Genomic DNA, 14,361 nt, shown 5'->3' on the forward strand with positions numbered 1-14,361 from the left:
TCATCTTTGTTCATGTATCAGAAGAAAAAAACCCAACTTTGATAGGCAAGAGGAAGTTAAAACATATCTAACAATTACATGATATTTGACAGCCTAAGAACTTTAAAAAGAACAGTCTCAGATTTAATGGAAAATCTGAATTTCAGGATGAAGATGATAAGCCTCCATAGCAATTGTGTGGGTGTAGTTGGTTCATGCACATGTGTGCCAGTGCAAGTCATAATAAAATCGCAGACCGGCGCATTCAACCCTTCATCACTACCAAGGGCTCACATGGGAACCACAGCTCTCGAGAAGAACAGATATTCCTCTGATATCAAAACCCTTGTCCTAGAACCTACTGCCATTTGCAGACCCAAAACTTACTCTGCTCTTCTCTACCAACCATCATACTCATAGGGATTCTTAAACTGGGATCTGTCAATTTAAAAAAATGTATAACTATGTTTCAATATAATTGGTTTCTTTTGTAATATCATGTATTTAATTTTATGTATTTTTCAGAGATGTTTTTTATTTTTCAGATCCAAATTTTCTTTCTTCCTCTACTCCTTCATCCATTGAAAAGGCAAGAAATATGATACCCATTATACACATGAACTCATACAAAACATATTTAAATATTAGCCATATTGCCCCCCAAAAGCATGAAAAAAATAAAGAGAAAAAATATGCTTTAGTCTGCACTCAATTTTATATGCTTAAAACATTATTTTTAGAAGGCATCTCCGCCAGACTGCTGAAGAACTTTGTGACACATACACAAAAAACTGTTAAAAACCTTACTCTAAGAAAATAACTCAGTAATCCCTCTGCACAGGAGGGTGTCTGACACTGGTATGGAGGAGAAAGGGGCTAGTCCTGGCCCCTTAAAGTTGTGATGGGAAAGAGTACAATGCAGTGAAATTAGCATTGTTTGCCTGAAATAAAGGCTTCCCCAGCAAAAAACAACACCCTCCTTACTGTCATGATCACCTACTCTCCTAGCCCCAGCACTAATTCTTCTCAAGGACTGTGATGAAGAGGGACATTAGCATTAAATGGCTATGCTAGCCATATTCTTGCCCTGATCATTGTCTACTTTCATGACTGTTAACTATAATTACCATTTCATGTGACTATCCCATGATCTTGTCAGTGGAATACCATATCATTTGGGACTATCCCTGTTCTCTGGATAGTTCTTACTGCTCCCCTAATCCATAATTCAGAGTCTGCTGTGTTTTGCCCCTTTCACCTATTACTAAATTATCACATTATCTAGGTCATTTCAACCTCTCCTTAGTAGCTGTCTTCAGTCATTAGGTGATGTGCCTTCAGGAATGCCAGTAGTTTTGTTAAATTCCTCTATATCTTAGATCTCTTCCCTCCATTCCATTTCATTTTCTTTTGCTCACAGAATCTTAGCTTTCTGTAGATGACTTTTTTTTTTTGTAGATGACTTCTTATTCATGCCCCTTGGCACACCAGTCTAGGAAGCAAAATCCGTGTATCTTGTACTCCTCTGCCATTTTCTGACCATCACCAAGAAAAATCTTCTTTTCCATTCTTGTCTCTCTCATGTATTGATTCCAAGGTCACTGTCCCTCTCCTCAGTATATGGATCACCCTCTTATTTTCAACCTCAGTTTCTGTTCTTATGCTTGGGCGACCCAGAATTCTCTTTTATGTCCAGTAAGACATGCTGGCCATCCCTTTCATCCAGCTTCTTAATTTTTGGGCATAAATGTCTTCTGCCTTTGCCTGTGGAAGGAGGAATACCTATTCTATTGAGATCCTTCCACTAGTTTCCTGACTGAGGAAGGAGGGACACTTCCATCAGGTTCCCTCTAGCAATCTCCTGCCTGGTTCTTTGAGGGAAGGAGTAACATACCATTTCCTCTTACTCTCTGTAGCAGTCACCTGTCTGTACCTTCCAGGAAGGAAGAGAATGCCATTCTATTGCACTCCCTTCACCATTTTCCTGACTAAGCCTCCCCATGCAGCTACTTCTCTTCACTATGCAGAAGGCTAAGGTGAAGAGGGTATCAAGAAGGTAGGGGTAGTCCATAGTGTCAAATGCCAAAGGGAAGTCAAGGAAAATTACAGCAGAATAAAAAGCCATTGGATTTGGCACTAAGGTCACTGGTTACCTTGTATAAAGCTGTTTCCAAAGAGTAGGAGAAATAGAAGCCTGATTGAAAAGGTTAGAGGAATGACTGAGTGATGAGGAAGTGAAAGCAGTCAGTGTAGACTTCTTTTTCTAGGAGTTTGGCCCTGAAAAGGAGAATATAAAGGGTCATGGTCTGAGGGGGTGACATTGTTGAAGAGAGGTGTGGATTTTGTTTTGTTTTGGGTTGGGGTTTTTTTTTCAGATGAGGTGAACTTAGAATGTTTATAGGATTAGGAGAAGGAGTCAGTAGAAAGAAGTCTTAGGTATAAGGAAATAAATAGTTGAAACAAAGTTCTTTCTGACCTAAAGTACTCTTTGTAACTTTTGGATTTGCTTGAATTTGTCCCTTGTTCTACTTCCTATTCCTGTCAAAAGTCAGGTCAAGCTGGGGTAGGGTGCCAGGAGCAGAGCCTAGTTCAAAGCCAAGGCCCGTTGCCAAAGGAAGTCAATTTGGGAAAGTATGGGCAAAGAGAGGTGTAAGGTTCTTAAAAGGATTAGACCAGGAAATGCAGCCAGAGGTCAGGAAAAACATAGAATGTTGATGGGGTTATCCAGGGCTGGGCCAAGTTTGCTGTTGAGCTAGCAAGACAAATAACACACTTGGTTCACTCTTTTATTACCTGATGTCTACTTTTAGTTGTGTCCCATCTACACCAGACCATGTCCTATAAATTATTCTAGAGCTACAACTGGGTGTGTATAATTCTCATTATTTGAGAAGAAAACTTGGAATTGTTGATTCTTTTTGTTGTCTTAAAGGGATTCCATTCATGTAAGTATTGGGCCAGAAAGGGTAAAAGTAGCACTGTTCATTTGGTCCTGAAGGTTCATTGGCATTATAGCAGCATTTCATTTTAAATATATTTTTGATATCTAGTTTTCTTTTAATTTAATGCATTTGCACAAGTGAAATGCACCAAAATATACCTTTTGCCATACATTTTAAACATATGTATTTTGTGTGAATTTACATTTCTGTCATATAAAAATCTATTAAATGTCATGGTTATATTGGAAAAATTAATTTTAGATTAAAGTGTAAGATGCCAGAGTATTTTCATTTCAATTCAACAGCTATTTAATAGCTGTTGCACTGGGCCAGATATTAAGATGAATGGTTGATTGTTGTCCTTCATTCTCGAAGAGGACCAAAATGACATCTGTATACTAGAGTCAAGTTACGACGTGTCCAGCTGCGGCTGAGCAGACCAATATGGGCTCGAAATGCTCTACCACAGGTCAGGCACAAATAACCCATGTGAACATTTGGGGTGGATTATCTAAATTTGTGCATGTTGTGTTTCTTTTGAGCTACTTCAATTCTGCTTTGCTCAGAGAGCATAGCACCTTCTCTGATGAGGGCACACCATGCTGAGCAGTCCTGTGCCAGTGTCTTCCATATCACACAGTCAATTCCAAAGTTCTTTAGAGAGACCTTGAGAGTGTCCTTATATCACTTTTTCTGACCACCAAGTGAGCGCTTGCCTTTGTGAGTTCTCCATAAAATAGTCTTATGGCAAGCATATGTTTGGCATTTGAACAGCCTGGCCAGCCCATCGGAGTTGCATTCTCTGCAGTAGAGTTTGAATGCTTAGAAGTTTAGTTTGAGAAAGGACCTCGGTGTCTGGTATCTTATCCTGCCAGGTGATCTTCAGAATATTCCTAAGACAATTCAAATGGAAGCAATTCAGTTTCCTGGCATGGTGCCAGTACACTGTCCAAATTTCACAGACAAACAACAACGAGGTCAGCACAACAACTCCATAGACCTTCAGCTTGGTAGTCAATCTAATACATTACTCTTGTCTTTCACACTTTCCTTTGGAGCCTCCCAAACACTGAGCTAGCTCTGGCAATGCATGTGTCAACCTCATTATTGATGTATGCATCCCTGGAAAGTACACTGCCAAGGTAAGTGATCTTATTCACAGCATTCAAAACTTCTCCATTTGCTGTAACTGATAGTATTGATGGTGTGGTGCTAGCTGATGGAGTACCTGCATTTTCTTGGTGTTAATTGTTAGGCCAAAATTAGTATAAACAGCAGAGAACTGATCCAAACTTTATTGTATCTCAGCTTCAGAGGCTGCATTGAGTACAAAATCATCTACAAATGGAAAATCATACACCAACACTGCCTCCATTTTGGTCTTGGCTTGTAGCTTTTTCAAGTTGAAGAATTTACCATCAGTGTGGTAACTGACCTTGATGCCATGTTCATCCTCACTGAAGGCGTTTGATAATGTGATTGAAAACATCATGCTAAAAACATGGGAGTAAGCACATAGCCTTGTTTCACTCCATTGGTGATTGGGAAAATGAGAGAGCATCATCCATTATTCAGCACCCCAGCAAACATGCTATTGTGAAATTGATGTACAATGCCAATGAACTTCTTTGAGCAACCAAATTTTGATATAATTTTCCATAAGCTCTCTCAACTGATAGTATCAAAGGCCTTAGTCAGATCTACAGATGTTGTGTATAGACTTCTATTCTGCTTCTGGCATTTTTCCTGGGGTTGTTGGGCAGCAAACATCATATCAACCTTTCCTTGGCCCTTTCTGAAGCCACACTGGCTCTAAGGTAGATGATTATCTTTCAGGTGAAGGATCAGCCTATTAAGGAGGACTCTGGAAAGAATCTTGACAGCAATGACTGAGAGAGACCCCCTGTGATTGTCACAGGACAATCTATTTCCTTTAGCTTTATAGAGATGGACAATGGAGGCATCCTTGAACTCCTGGGGGATAATCTCCTCTTGCCATGTAACCAGGAAAATTTCAGTCAGCTTTTGTATGAGAAATGGACCCCCTCACCTTGTAAATCTCAGCTGGAATAAAATTGGCACCACATGCTTTGCTACACAAAAAGGAGCCTTAATAGCATTTAAAACCTCTTCTTTAGTTGGTAATTTGTCTAGAGAGGGATTGACTTCAATTTGAGGTAAATTGTCAATGGCTTCAGCGTTGATTGATGATGGTCTGTTGAGAACACTATGGAAGTGTTCATCCCATCTCTCTAGGATCATGTCCTTATCACTAATCACTGTAGCTTCATCATCACTGAGTAGCTGAGATGCACCATAGATCTTTGGCCCATAAATACCTTTAGGGCATCATAAAAGTGGTTTGGATTATTACTATCAGCATAAAATGGAATTTCATCTGCCTTCTTACTGAGCCAAGAATCCTGCATCTCTCTAAGCTTCGTTTGTACTTTACTTTCATTGGAATTAAATGCTACCTTCTTAGAGATGGATGAACTAGCTTTCTGGTAAACCCTGTGGAGTTCTTGGTTTTCATTTAGCAGCTTCTGAATTTCCCCATCATTTTCATCAAACCAGTCTTGATGTTTGCAAGTGTTCTGACCTAGATGAGCAAATGCAGAGCTATATGCCAGATCTCTGAAAGCTGCCCACTCCTCTTCTGCTCCAATGATGCCAGTTGTATGTTGGCTCAACTTTCCCTCCAAATTAGCAACAAACTGTTCCTGCTCAGAGAAGCCCTCTAACCTGTTGACATTAATTCTTCTGGTAGTCCTTTTGCCTTGAGGCCCCCACTTTTGTTGGATGCAAATATTTAGTTTGGAGAGGATGAGTTTATGATCAGTCCAGTACTCTAGACCACACATTGCCTTTGTCACTTTCACATCCTATCTGTCTTTTCTCCTTATAATCACATAGTCTATTAAATGACAATATTTGTTGCAAGAGTGCATCTACAAAATTTTATTGTGTTTAGGTAGATAGAAGACCATTGGTGAAGAGAAGGTCATGAGATGCACAAGTCTTCAGTAGTAAGTGACCATTGCTATTGCTATTTCCAACTCCACTCCTCCCAAAGACTCTCTGTCATTTCTGGTAGCCCAAGCCTACTCTAGCATTAAAGACACCCAGAACTATAAGCTTGTCCCCTTATGGCACAGTGATGATAAGTGTCTCTAGGTCTTCATAAAGTTTTCCTTTGACTTCATCAGAGTTCGTCATGATTGATGATGGTGACATGATGTTTTCCTGCAAGTAGCAATCACATTGTCATGAGCCTGCTGTTCATTCCTCTGGTAGGCATACAAGCTTGTTGACTTGTTTTGATTGCAAAACCTATACCAGCTTCATGGTGCTCCCCTTCACTACAGCCACTCCAGAAAAATGTTTATCCAGCTCAGACTTCAGTAAGCTGGCCTTCATTTGCCAGCCTTGTTTCACTCAGGGCTGCTATTTGGATGTGATACATACTGAGTTTTCTCACAAGAGCTGTTCGTTTTTTTCAGTTCTACTGGATTTTGTGTTGTCTATAAGTGTGTACACATTCCTTGTATAGATGGTGAATGGAATCATCTTTGCAAATTTTTGTACATTTTTTTGTGTTTCAACCACCAGGTGAGATCCCCGTCTACCATGGTAATCAGGCCAGAATTGGGTAAGCAGACAATTTTTAGGGCACCTTTTCTAGACCCTTCCTCATACCAGGAGGTCAGCAGTGCAGGCTGCTCAGACACCCAGAGGGCTGCTGAATCCCACTGCTGATTCCAGTGAGAAGATGACCCTATGGCCTAGGCCATCCCTGTGGAGGGTTGTGACTAAAGCTGTCAGTGTATCTGCACCTGCTGCTTCATCACTTCCTGTTGCCACAGGACTTTGAAAATGGTAAAATAGTAAAATGGTATGGGTAGTATCTTGATTCGTATATAATTTGGATTTTTGTGAGGCAAAGTTGCATGAAGTCGGCCTCACTCTCTCTTCCAGAGTCCTCACGGTTCAGTGGCAAGACAAAAGTCAAGACAACTGGTGATGGCTCGAGATGCAGTGAATGACCTTGGCATCTTCGATGTCTAACCAAGCTCTAAGTGGTCCACAGCTCCTGCTTTAGCTGCTTTCATGGCAATTGGAACAAATTGTTCTCATCTGCCTGTTCCACCAAAGGAAGTCTTCACATGCTTGGGGTAGACACACCTCCCCCTACAACTCACCAACAAGTTTGAGCTCCGTTGGTTACCCTCAACCTGGTTTGGCCTGTCTGCCAAAATGGTTTACCTGGGTGTGGCAGCTGTGCATGCTACAGTTTCTTGGAGTCACAGGTAAGAGTTAGGTGGATCAGGTAGACACCAAAAGTGAAAAGCAGCTCTGAAAAGGGCTCAGCAGCCCTCACATCAGATATACTAGTCTTCCCTGAACACACCTTACACCCTATTAAGATGAATAGCAATAACAAATAAATACTTCAAGGATCTAAGCTTTATGGGTGAGAGAAACCCTCCCCTGATACAAATACATAACTTTTTTATGTTTTAGTGGATGTCTTTGAGGGTTTCTGGGACTTAAAAATTCAGAAAACTTGTTGATAAAGCAAATAATACAAATCCTAATGCCAATACTAATAGATTATCCTTTCTGGGCCCAGACTTGGAATCAATGCAGCTTATTCAAGAAAATGGTAGAAATTATTCCACACATCCTTGGATGCTGCAAAAATTGAGCACCACCAGAATACCTGCTAAGACTTGACCCATTTGATAGAATTATACACTAAAAGCTTGCTACTCTTCATTCCTTGACAGAATACAGATATCCACACAATAAAGCTGTATTTAGGAGGATGTATACTCCAAACATGTGATGACTTCCTCCTGCGGGATGGGTGGATGAGAATAATTTGTGCTTAAAGCTTGGTAAGACTTCGAAGATGTCAAGGTCATCTACAGCATCCCAGACCTTCATCAGTCATCTTGGTTTTTGCCTTGCCACTGGAGAGAGTGAGGCTGAAGACTGTGCAACCCTATTTAAATCCAATCATGCTCAAGTCAAGATGACACCCTGTGATGACATTGGTCCTCTTCAAAAATGAAGGACAAACAACAACAACCCATATAACAAATCCAAATGTTAAAATATCTTTGAGAACTCAGCTATAGATCTACAAAAACTTAACATTTTTCTTAGCTATCACCATACAAAATACTCATAACCTCTAAACTGCATGAAACAAAAAGCTGTCAGAATATAGATTAAAATTAAAATATGTATCAGAATCACATGCGAACAGACTTTCACTGAGAATGTAGATGTTTATATCCCAACACTTTTTTCCCACTATAAAAAACAATTATTTCATCTATCTCTGCAATACTATGTAGAATATTAAATGTAAACAAAAGTAGTAGGACAGCAACATATCCTAGAACAAAAAAGTTCTGAGCTCTGTTTAAAAATATGAGAATGAGATCATTATCATCATCTTTTTTCACCTGCTTAAAAGGCTTCAGGGCCTATGGTGCTGATCACTACAGCAGGCAAATCATGAGTATTCATGAAATGGACTAAAGACATGAATGCTTTCTTTATGTACGCATTGATATAACAGGATTTGAAACATTACCAGTTACACATAAGTGCTTCATATTCCTTGTTTCCAAAAGTGTCCTTGGCTTCAAGTCTTACAGTAATATATTGGAGACAAATGTGGGACAATCATGAGAAATAACTTCATCCCCAAATGCTGGTTAGATAAAATGAGATCTAATATTGATGAATTATTTATATCTAAAGAGGGTAAACTTGAGGTCATTAAAAATTTTCACTTAATAGCAAACTCTGGAAATTCCTCCTAATTAAAAAAATGGATGAAAAACAAAAGCAAAGTTTTAAGTGATTTTAAATGGGGGATATACATACTTAAATTTCAGAAAGTTCTTTTTGAGTTTTATAGCACAAATCCAATTAGCAGACCAAATGTACCAAAAACAGAATAACTCAAAAAAGCTGATATTTGCTGAAATGAACATATTCTTCTATGATATGTGACAGAAAGTATAAAAACAGTTAAGGACCTTCATGCAAGACTATATTCATCAGTTGTTGCCAACATAACAAACACAGAAGGAAAGGTGGAGCTGTCAAGAAATAATCCTAAGGACAGGCATTAAATGCCAACTCGGCAGAAGCAACCTGAGATAGTTAATAAACTAACTCAAACATGAGTGGAAAGCCAACCATAGTAGAAAACTTGAATGCTGTATCACACAGCATCTAGAACAGAGTCCAGAAAACAAAACTATATATACATACACACACACACACACACACACACACATACACACACACAGAGATATGTATGGAGTTTTCTTGTCAAAGATACTGGAGTGGTTAGCCATTTCCTTCTCCAGCTCATTTTACAGATGATGAAAGTGAGGCAAACAGAGTTAAGTGACTTGCATAGGTTCACACAGCTAGTAAGTGTCTAAGGACAGATTTGACTCACTCTGGGTCAGAGATTCTATCCACTTTGCAACTAGCTGCCCCGTTAAAAGTATAAAGTGATAACAAGAAGTCAAAGCTGTGCAAGAATTAAACGAAACAATTCAATATCAATAAAAAAAATTTTCTACAGAGGCTTGAGAAGCAAAGAAATCTGAAGAGGGAGAAAACCTCAGAATAAGAAGCACGTGGACAATGAATGGTCATTTATGTGGGTCACAGTAAGTTGAACACAGTGAAAATACAGATTGGATCAAATGCAAAACAGAAACAGAACATTTATATCAAAGGAGGTGACTGAAAATCAAGGGTGTGTTTTTTTTTAAATGAAACTAGAAAGCAGTTGGACGAGATGAAATACATGATTATTGACTGAAATGTATTATATTGGCAAAGCATTTTACCAGTTTCTTCTCAGATGCAGCCCTGATCCTATCTTTCTTAACAAGAGACATTACATATCTGCTAACAAAATATGAGAAAAGCAGTGATCCTCCAAATATGTATTATGTATTTGTGTGCTATAGACAAAGCACTTTTACCTTGTATTACTAAAAATCTATTAATATAGCCAGCAAACAGCATATTGACTGAAGAGCAAAAAGGATATGCCAAAAAAATTTCCAGGGTCAAAAGAATCAATCACTATGAATTTTATAATTATTAGAACAAGTTACCCCAAGGCGCTGTGACATTTGTACTGCTTTTATTGATTTATTGAAAATCCTTTGATTCGCTCCTATATTCATGGCTTTTATTCGTGTGCTCCAATATGTTAAATGGAACCAAATATAATGAAAATGTTAAAATGTTTGATGTTCAAATCAAAAAGTGTTTTCTGTTTAGCACTCATCAGCAGCAAAATGTCAAGACCAGTTTATATAAAATATTGCATGTTTTAGGGAGATAATTTAAGTTTGTTGTGGCTCTTTATATCCTTAAACCCATTATCATCTCCTCCAAAGAGCTGAATATGATCACCAAATTGAAGAGGGAGTCATACCAAAATATTTTATCACTTCAAGTATATAGATAGATAACAATTTGGAACTGTGTCCCCAAGAGTCACTAACCTCTTTATTCCCTTTGATTCAGCAATATATAACCCAAAGAAATCAAAGAAAGAGGGAAAGGACCCATATATACTAAAATATCTATAATAGATCTTTTTATAGTAGCAAAAAAATTTTTGAAATTAAGGGGGCCTATCTTTTAGGGAATAGCTAAGCAAATTATCATATATCAATGTAATGTGATATAAGTGTACCATAAGAAATTATTAAATGTACAGTTTCAGAGAAAAATGAGAAGATTTACATGAACTGGTGGGTGAAATTATCAGAACCAAGAAAATAATTCATCCAATAACATTATTAGTAGTGAACTAGGAGAATCAATTGATACAAAAATTTGTTTGGTCCTTTGAGTTATTCTTGAGTTCTGGTCATTATAATGTTAAATGACTCTCATAGAATTGTTAAGTGTCTAAAACAGAATCTGAACTAGGGTCTTCCTGACTTCATCTTTTTTTTCTTCACTGCAAGCCTAGATGCTTAGAGAAATTGCAGAGAAGGTGCCAGACTGCAATGATAGAAAAAGATGTTCCCACTGAGCTGCCCACTGGTAGCTAGGTGGCACAGTGGATAGAATGCAGGGCTTGGAACCAGGAATATTTGAGTTCACATTCAGCCTCAGACACTAAACAGTTGTGTGACCCTGAACAAGTCACTTAACTCTGTTGTCTCATTTTCTTCATCTGTAAAATGAGCTAGAGAAGGAAATGGCAAACCACTCTAATATCTTTGCCAAGAAAACCCCAAATGGGGACATGAAAAGTTGGACACAACTGAAAGGACTGAACAACAACTGAACTGCCCACATTATTTAAATGATGGATCTGGGACAAAATAGTAATGAAACATACCCCTGCCCTTCAGGAGTTTACCAACTTGTGGGTACAGTAACACTAGCATATATAACTAAATTTCAAGGTGCGATGTGATAAAACACCCTAAGATACACAGAGTGCTATGGGAATTCAGAAAGGGGAGATACCACAAATGTTTCTTAAAAGGAAGAAGTACTTTAGATTTCTTACCTGATTATTAATGATTTTTGGCACATAAGGTCTACAAAAATGAATGAATAAAAAATATTTCTTATTTACTATGTGCCAAGCATTGTGTTAAGCCTTGCAGATACAAACACAAAAGCAATATAGATCCTGACTAAAAGAAGCTTATGATGAAAAAACATAGGGGAGCAGTGACTAGGGAAGGGATTTGTGGTCTGGGGAGGCACAATTAATGGAGAACAACAGGGCAGTTAACTGACTTTCCTTTTCTAGAGGCATTGATAAGTGTTCATTTGGTTATGGTCCCTAGAATAAGACATAGAAAGCTGGTGTTAGGGGAGCACATGCTCCCAGGGTATGGAATGGAGAATGGGAAGGAAGGTTGAAGATGAGGCTGCGTGGGCCTAGGAAATATGGAATCCAGTGACTTAGCTTCTCTCATCTGTAGTCTCTAATCATAGCAGTAGTGGTTTATATATGAAGACCTAATCTACAATCACCTGTAATCCTCTCAGGTAAATAGCAAGAATTCTTCTATTACATTACTTTTACTTTGTTGTTAGCAGGTTAAACTACTTAAGAAGCTGTGTGTGATATTGCTCAAAGACATAAATAATCAGCAGAATAGAAAAAAACACAGTGACTGGAAGACTCTAATGGGTGGTTGATCATAGCAGCTGATCCTTCCCAGAAAACCTTTTTGAAACTTTGAATTTTGCACTTCAAAGTCTTCACTAATAGTTAGACAGTAGTTCTCAAGCCTATCACCGGACCGCTAAATATAACTTACTTTCTCTTTAAAGCTATCAAAATCAAACCTTGTCTGATTATCGTAGCATGTCTGTTTTAAAGAAAAATATTTTGCTTAAACACACACACACACACACACACACACACACACACAATGATTTCTTGGTTCTTTTATTTAATTGGGAAAGTAAGGACAGAGAGATTTCCAACTTTGTCCTACATCCTAAGTACCCCAGAAAGAGGAAGGGAAATAAAAGAAGCAAAGCTAAAATAAGAATAAAACAAATTCCTCTTGGGTAAAGTTCTAAGGGAATTTTGTGAATACTCCCTTCCTTTATATTGAATCCACTGCAAAATATTGAAAACTTTGTTCAAACATTAATAAATCATTCAAGGGGACCTTGAACACCTTCCTAGTTCTCATTAAGGGTAAGCATTTAAGCATTTTTATTGGGCATCAACAATTGGCTGCCATGTTGTCCTATGTTCAATTCTATAGCAGTTATTTCTGCCATATTAATTCTGGTTGAGTTAACTGTGCATTGATGCAATTTGTTACTTAAAATCAGCTGTTCTAGGAGCAGGACATCTAGGAAATAATAAATTGGTCAATTCATTAATACATATAGACAGAAATAAATGGGCAGATATTTAACTTGGTCTCATTTATAGGTTTAGTGAACTCACTTAACTCCTTTAATCAAGACATTTAAGTTCAGCAAAACCCTTTATAACACCAGTGTTGGAGACAGAGCAGCTACTTTGAGACTATTCTATGTTAGGTTTATATGATTTGTAGCTGTTATCAGGGCATGTGTCTGAATCCATGTAGTAATAAGTCATTGTTCAAAGGGCTCTTTAGTAATATCTTGGTTGGTCCCCTAGTTTTATGGTCACCTTGCTCTGATAATCACCATTCTGAGTCCTTACTTTAGTTCTAGGAACAGGGATAGGGACCAGATCTTTGATTCCATTAGCACAAGGAACTCCTAGCTGAGCAAATCCCCTCCACTGAAGCAGGTCTGCACCTTCTTTGTAACTGAATTTTAGAGAGTTATATTGAGTTTTGAGAATTTAAGTGACTGGCACAACCAGTATATGTCACAGATCAGACTCCTTTCACCTTGGTATTCCTACCTCCACAGGATGCTACCTCTCCTTAGCTATTCTCATGTACACAATAGGCTAGATTTGGGGCTATTAACCTTCAACAGAATTTTCATGCTCTTACTTGTGTGACAGTATTGGGGTGAAGTCTTTGAGTAATGGAGCAACGCCATCAAGCAACTTTTAGAAGTTCAGGGGAACACAGTTTTGAAGTCACCCATTTAGACCATAGGATCTTAACTTTTTGTCAATAATGTCATATCATTGAAAATAAAAATTTTTAGAGATTACACCAAAGTTTAGTCTTTTCTCCAAAGGTACAATTCATATTCACATTATTTGGTGACCTTCTTCTACTTGAAGATCCCTAGACAAGTTGTAGAATACTTTAGAATACCTGTCATGCTGAACGGGGCTAGTCAAGTCATCGTGTGGCTGTGTGATATGGCTTCTTCCCATTTTTTCTGTGAATCTTCAAATAGACCTCCTAGTAGAACTGTGATAATTTCAGTTAGTTTTAAACATCATCTAGTTAATCATACCAAATACCTGAAATCATATTATTATTAAGTTTTGACCATACTCTATTTCATTTCATCATCATCATCATCATCATCATTCTCACAAACAGTATATGCTTTGTGATCCAGGTCAATCTTTTTTCAAAGAAAGAAAAAAAAACTTATATAAGGAATTATATAAGAAAGCATTTTCACTAGTCTTTTACTCTCACTTTAATAGTGAATACTATTAAAATTATTATTACCTTTTATGTCTTGCAAATGCTACTGTTTACTATTTCTTGTCCTGTCCCTAAATAATGTTGCTTGCTCATTATACTTCTCCATAGTAATCTAACTCTGCATAACAGGGTTACAGTTTGGTCTGTGGAATATACTGGCTGTGCAAGTCAATTAAAGTCTCAAAACTTTACATAACTCTCTAAGTTACAAAGAAGATGCAGACCTGCAACAGTAGAGGAAGTGTGCTCACCTAGGAGTTCCTTGTGCTAACAGAATTAAA

General features: G+C 38.0%; 1 protein-coding gene across 3 annotated transcripts in view; it reads left to right on the forward strand.

The window, feature by feature from the left end:
• The window catches only part of LOC114031480 (parkin coregulated gene protein homolog), a 623,375-nt gene that overhangs the window by 335,371 nt on the left and 273,643 nt on the right, over window positions 1-14,361 (forward strand). The window lies entirely within an intron of this gene.

This window comes from Vombatus ursinus, unplaced genomic scaffold (assembly GCF_900497805.2).
Source record: "Vombatus ursinus unplaced genomic scaffold, bare-nosed wombat genome assembly UNPS02015175.1, whole genome shotgun sequence".
Taxonomy (NCBI): domain Eukaryota; kingdom Metazoa; phylum Chordata; class Mammalia; order Diprotodontia; family Vombatidae; genus Vombatus; species Vombatus ursinus.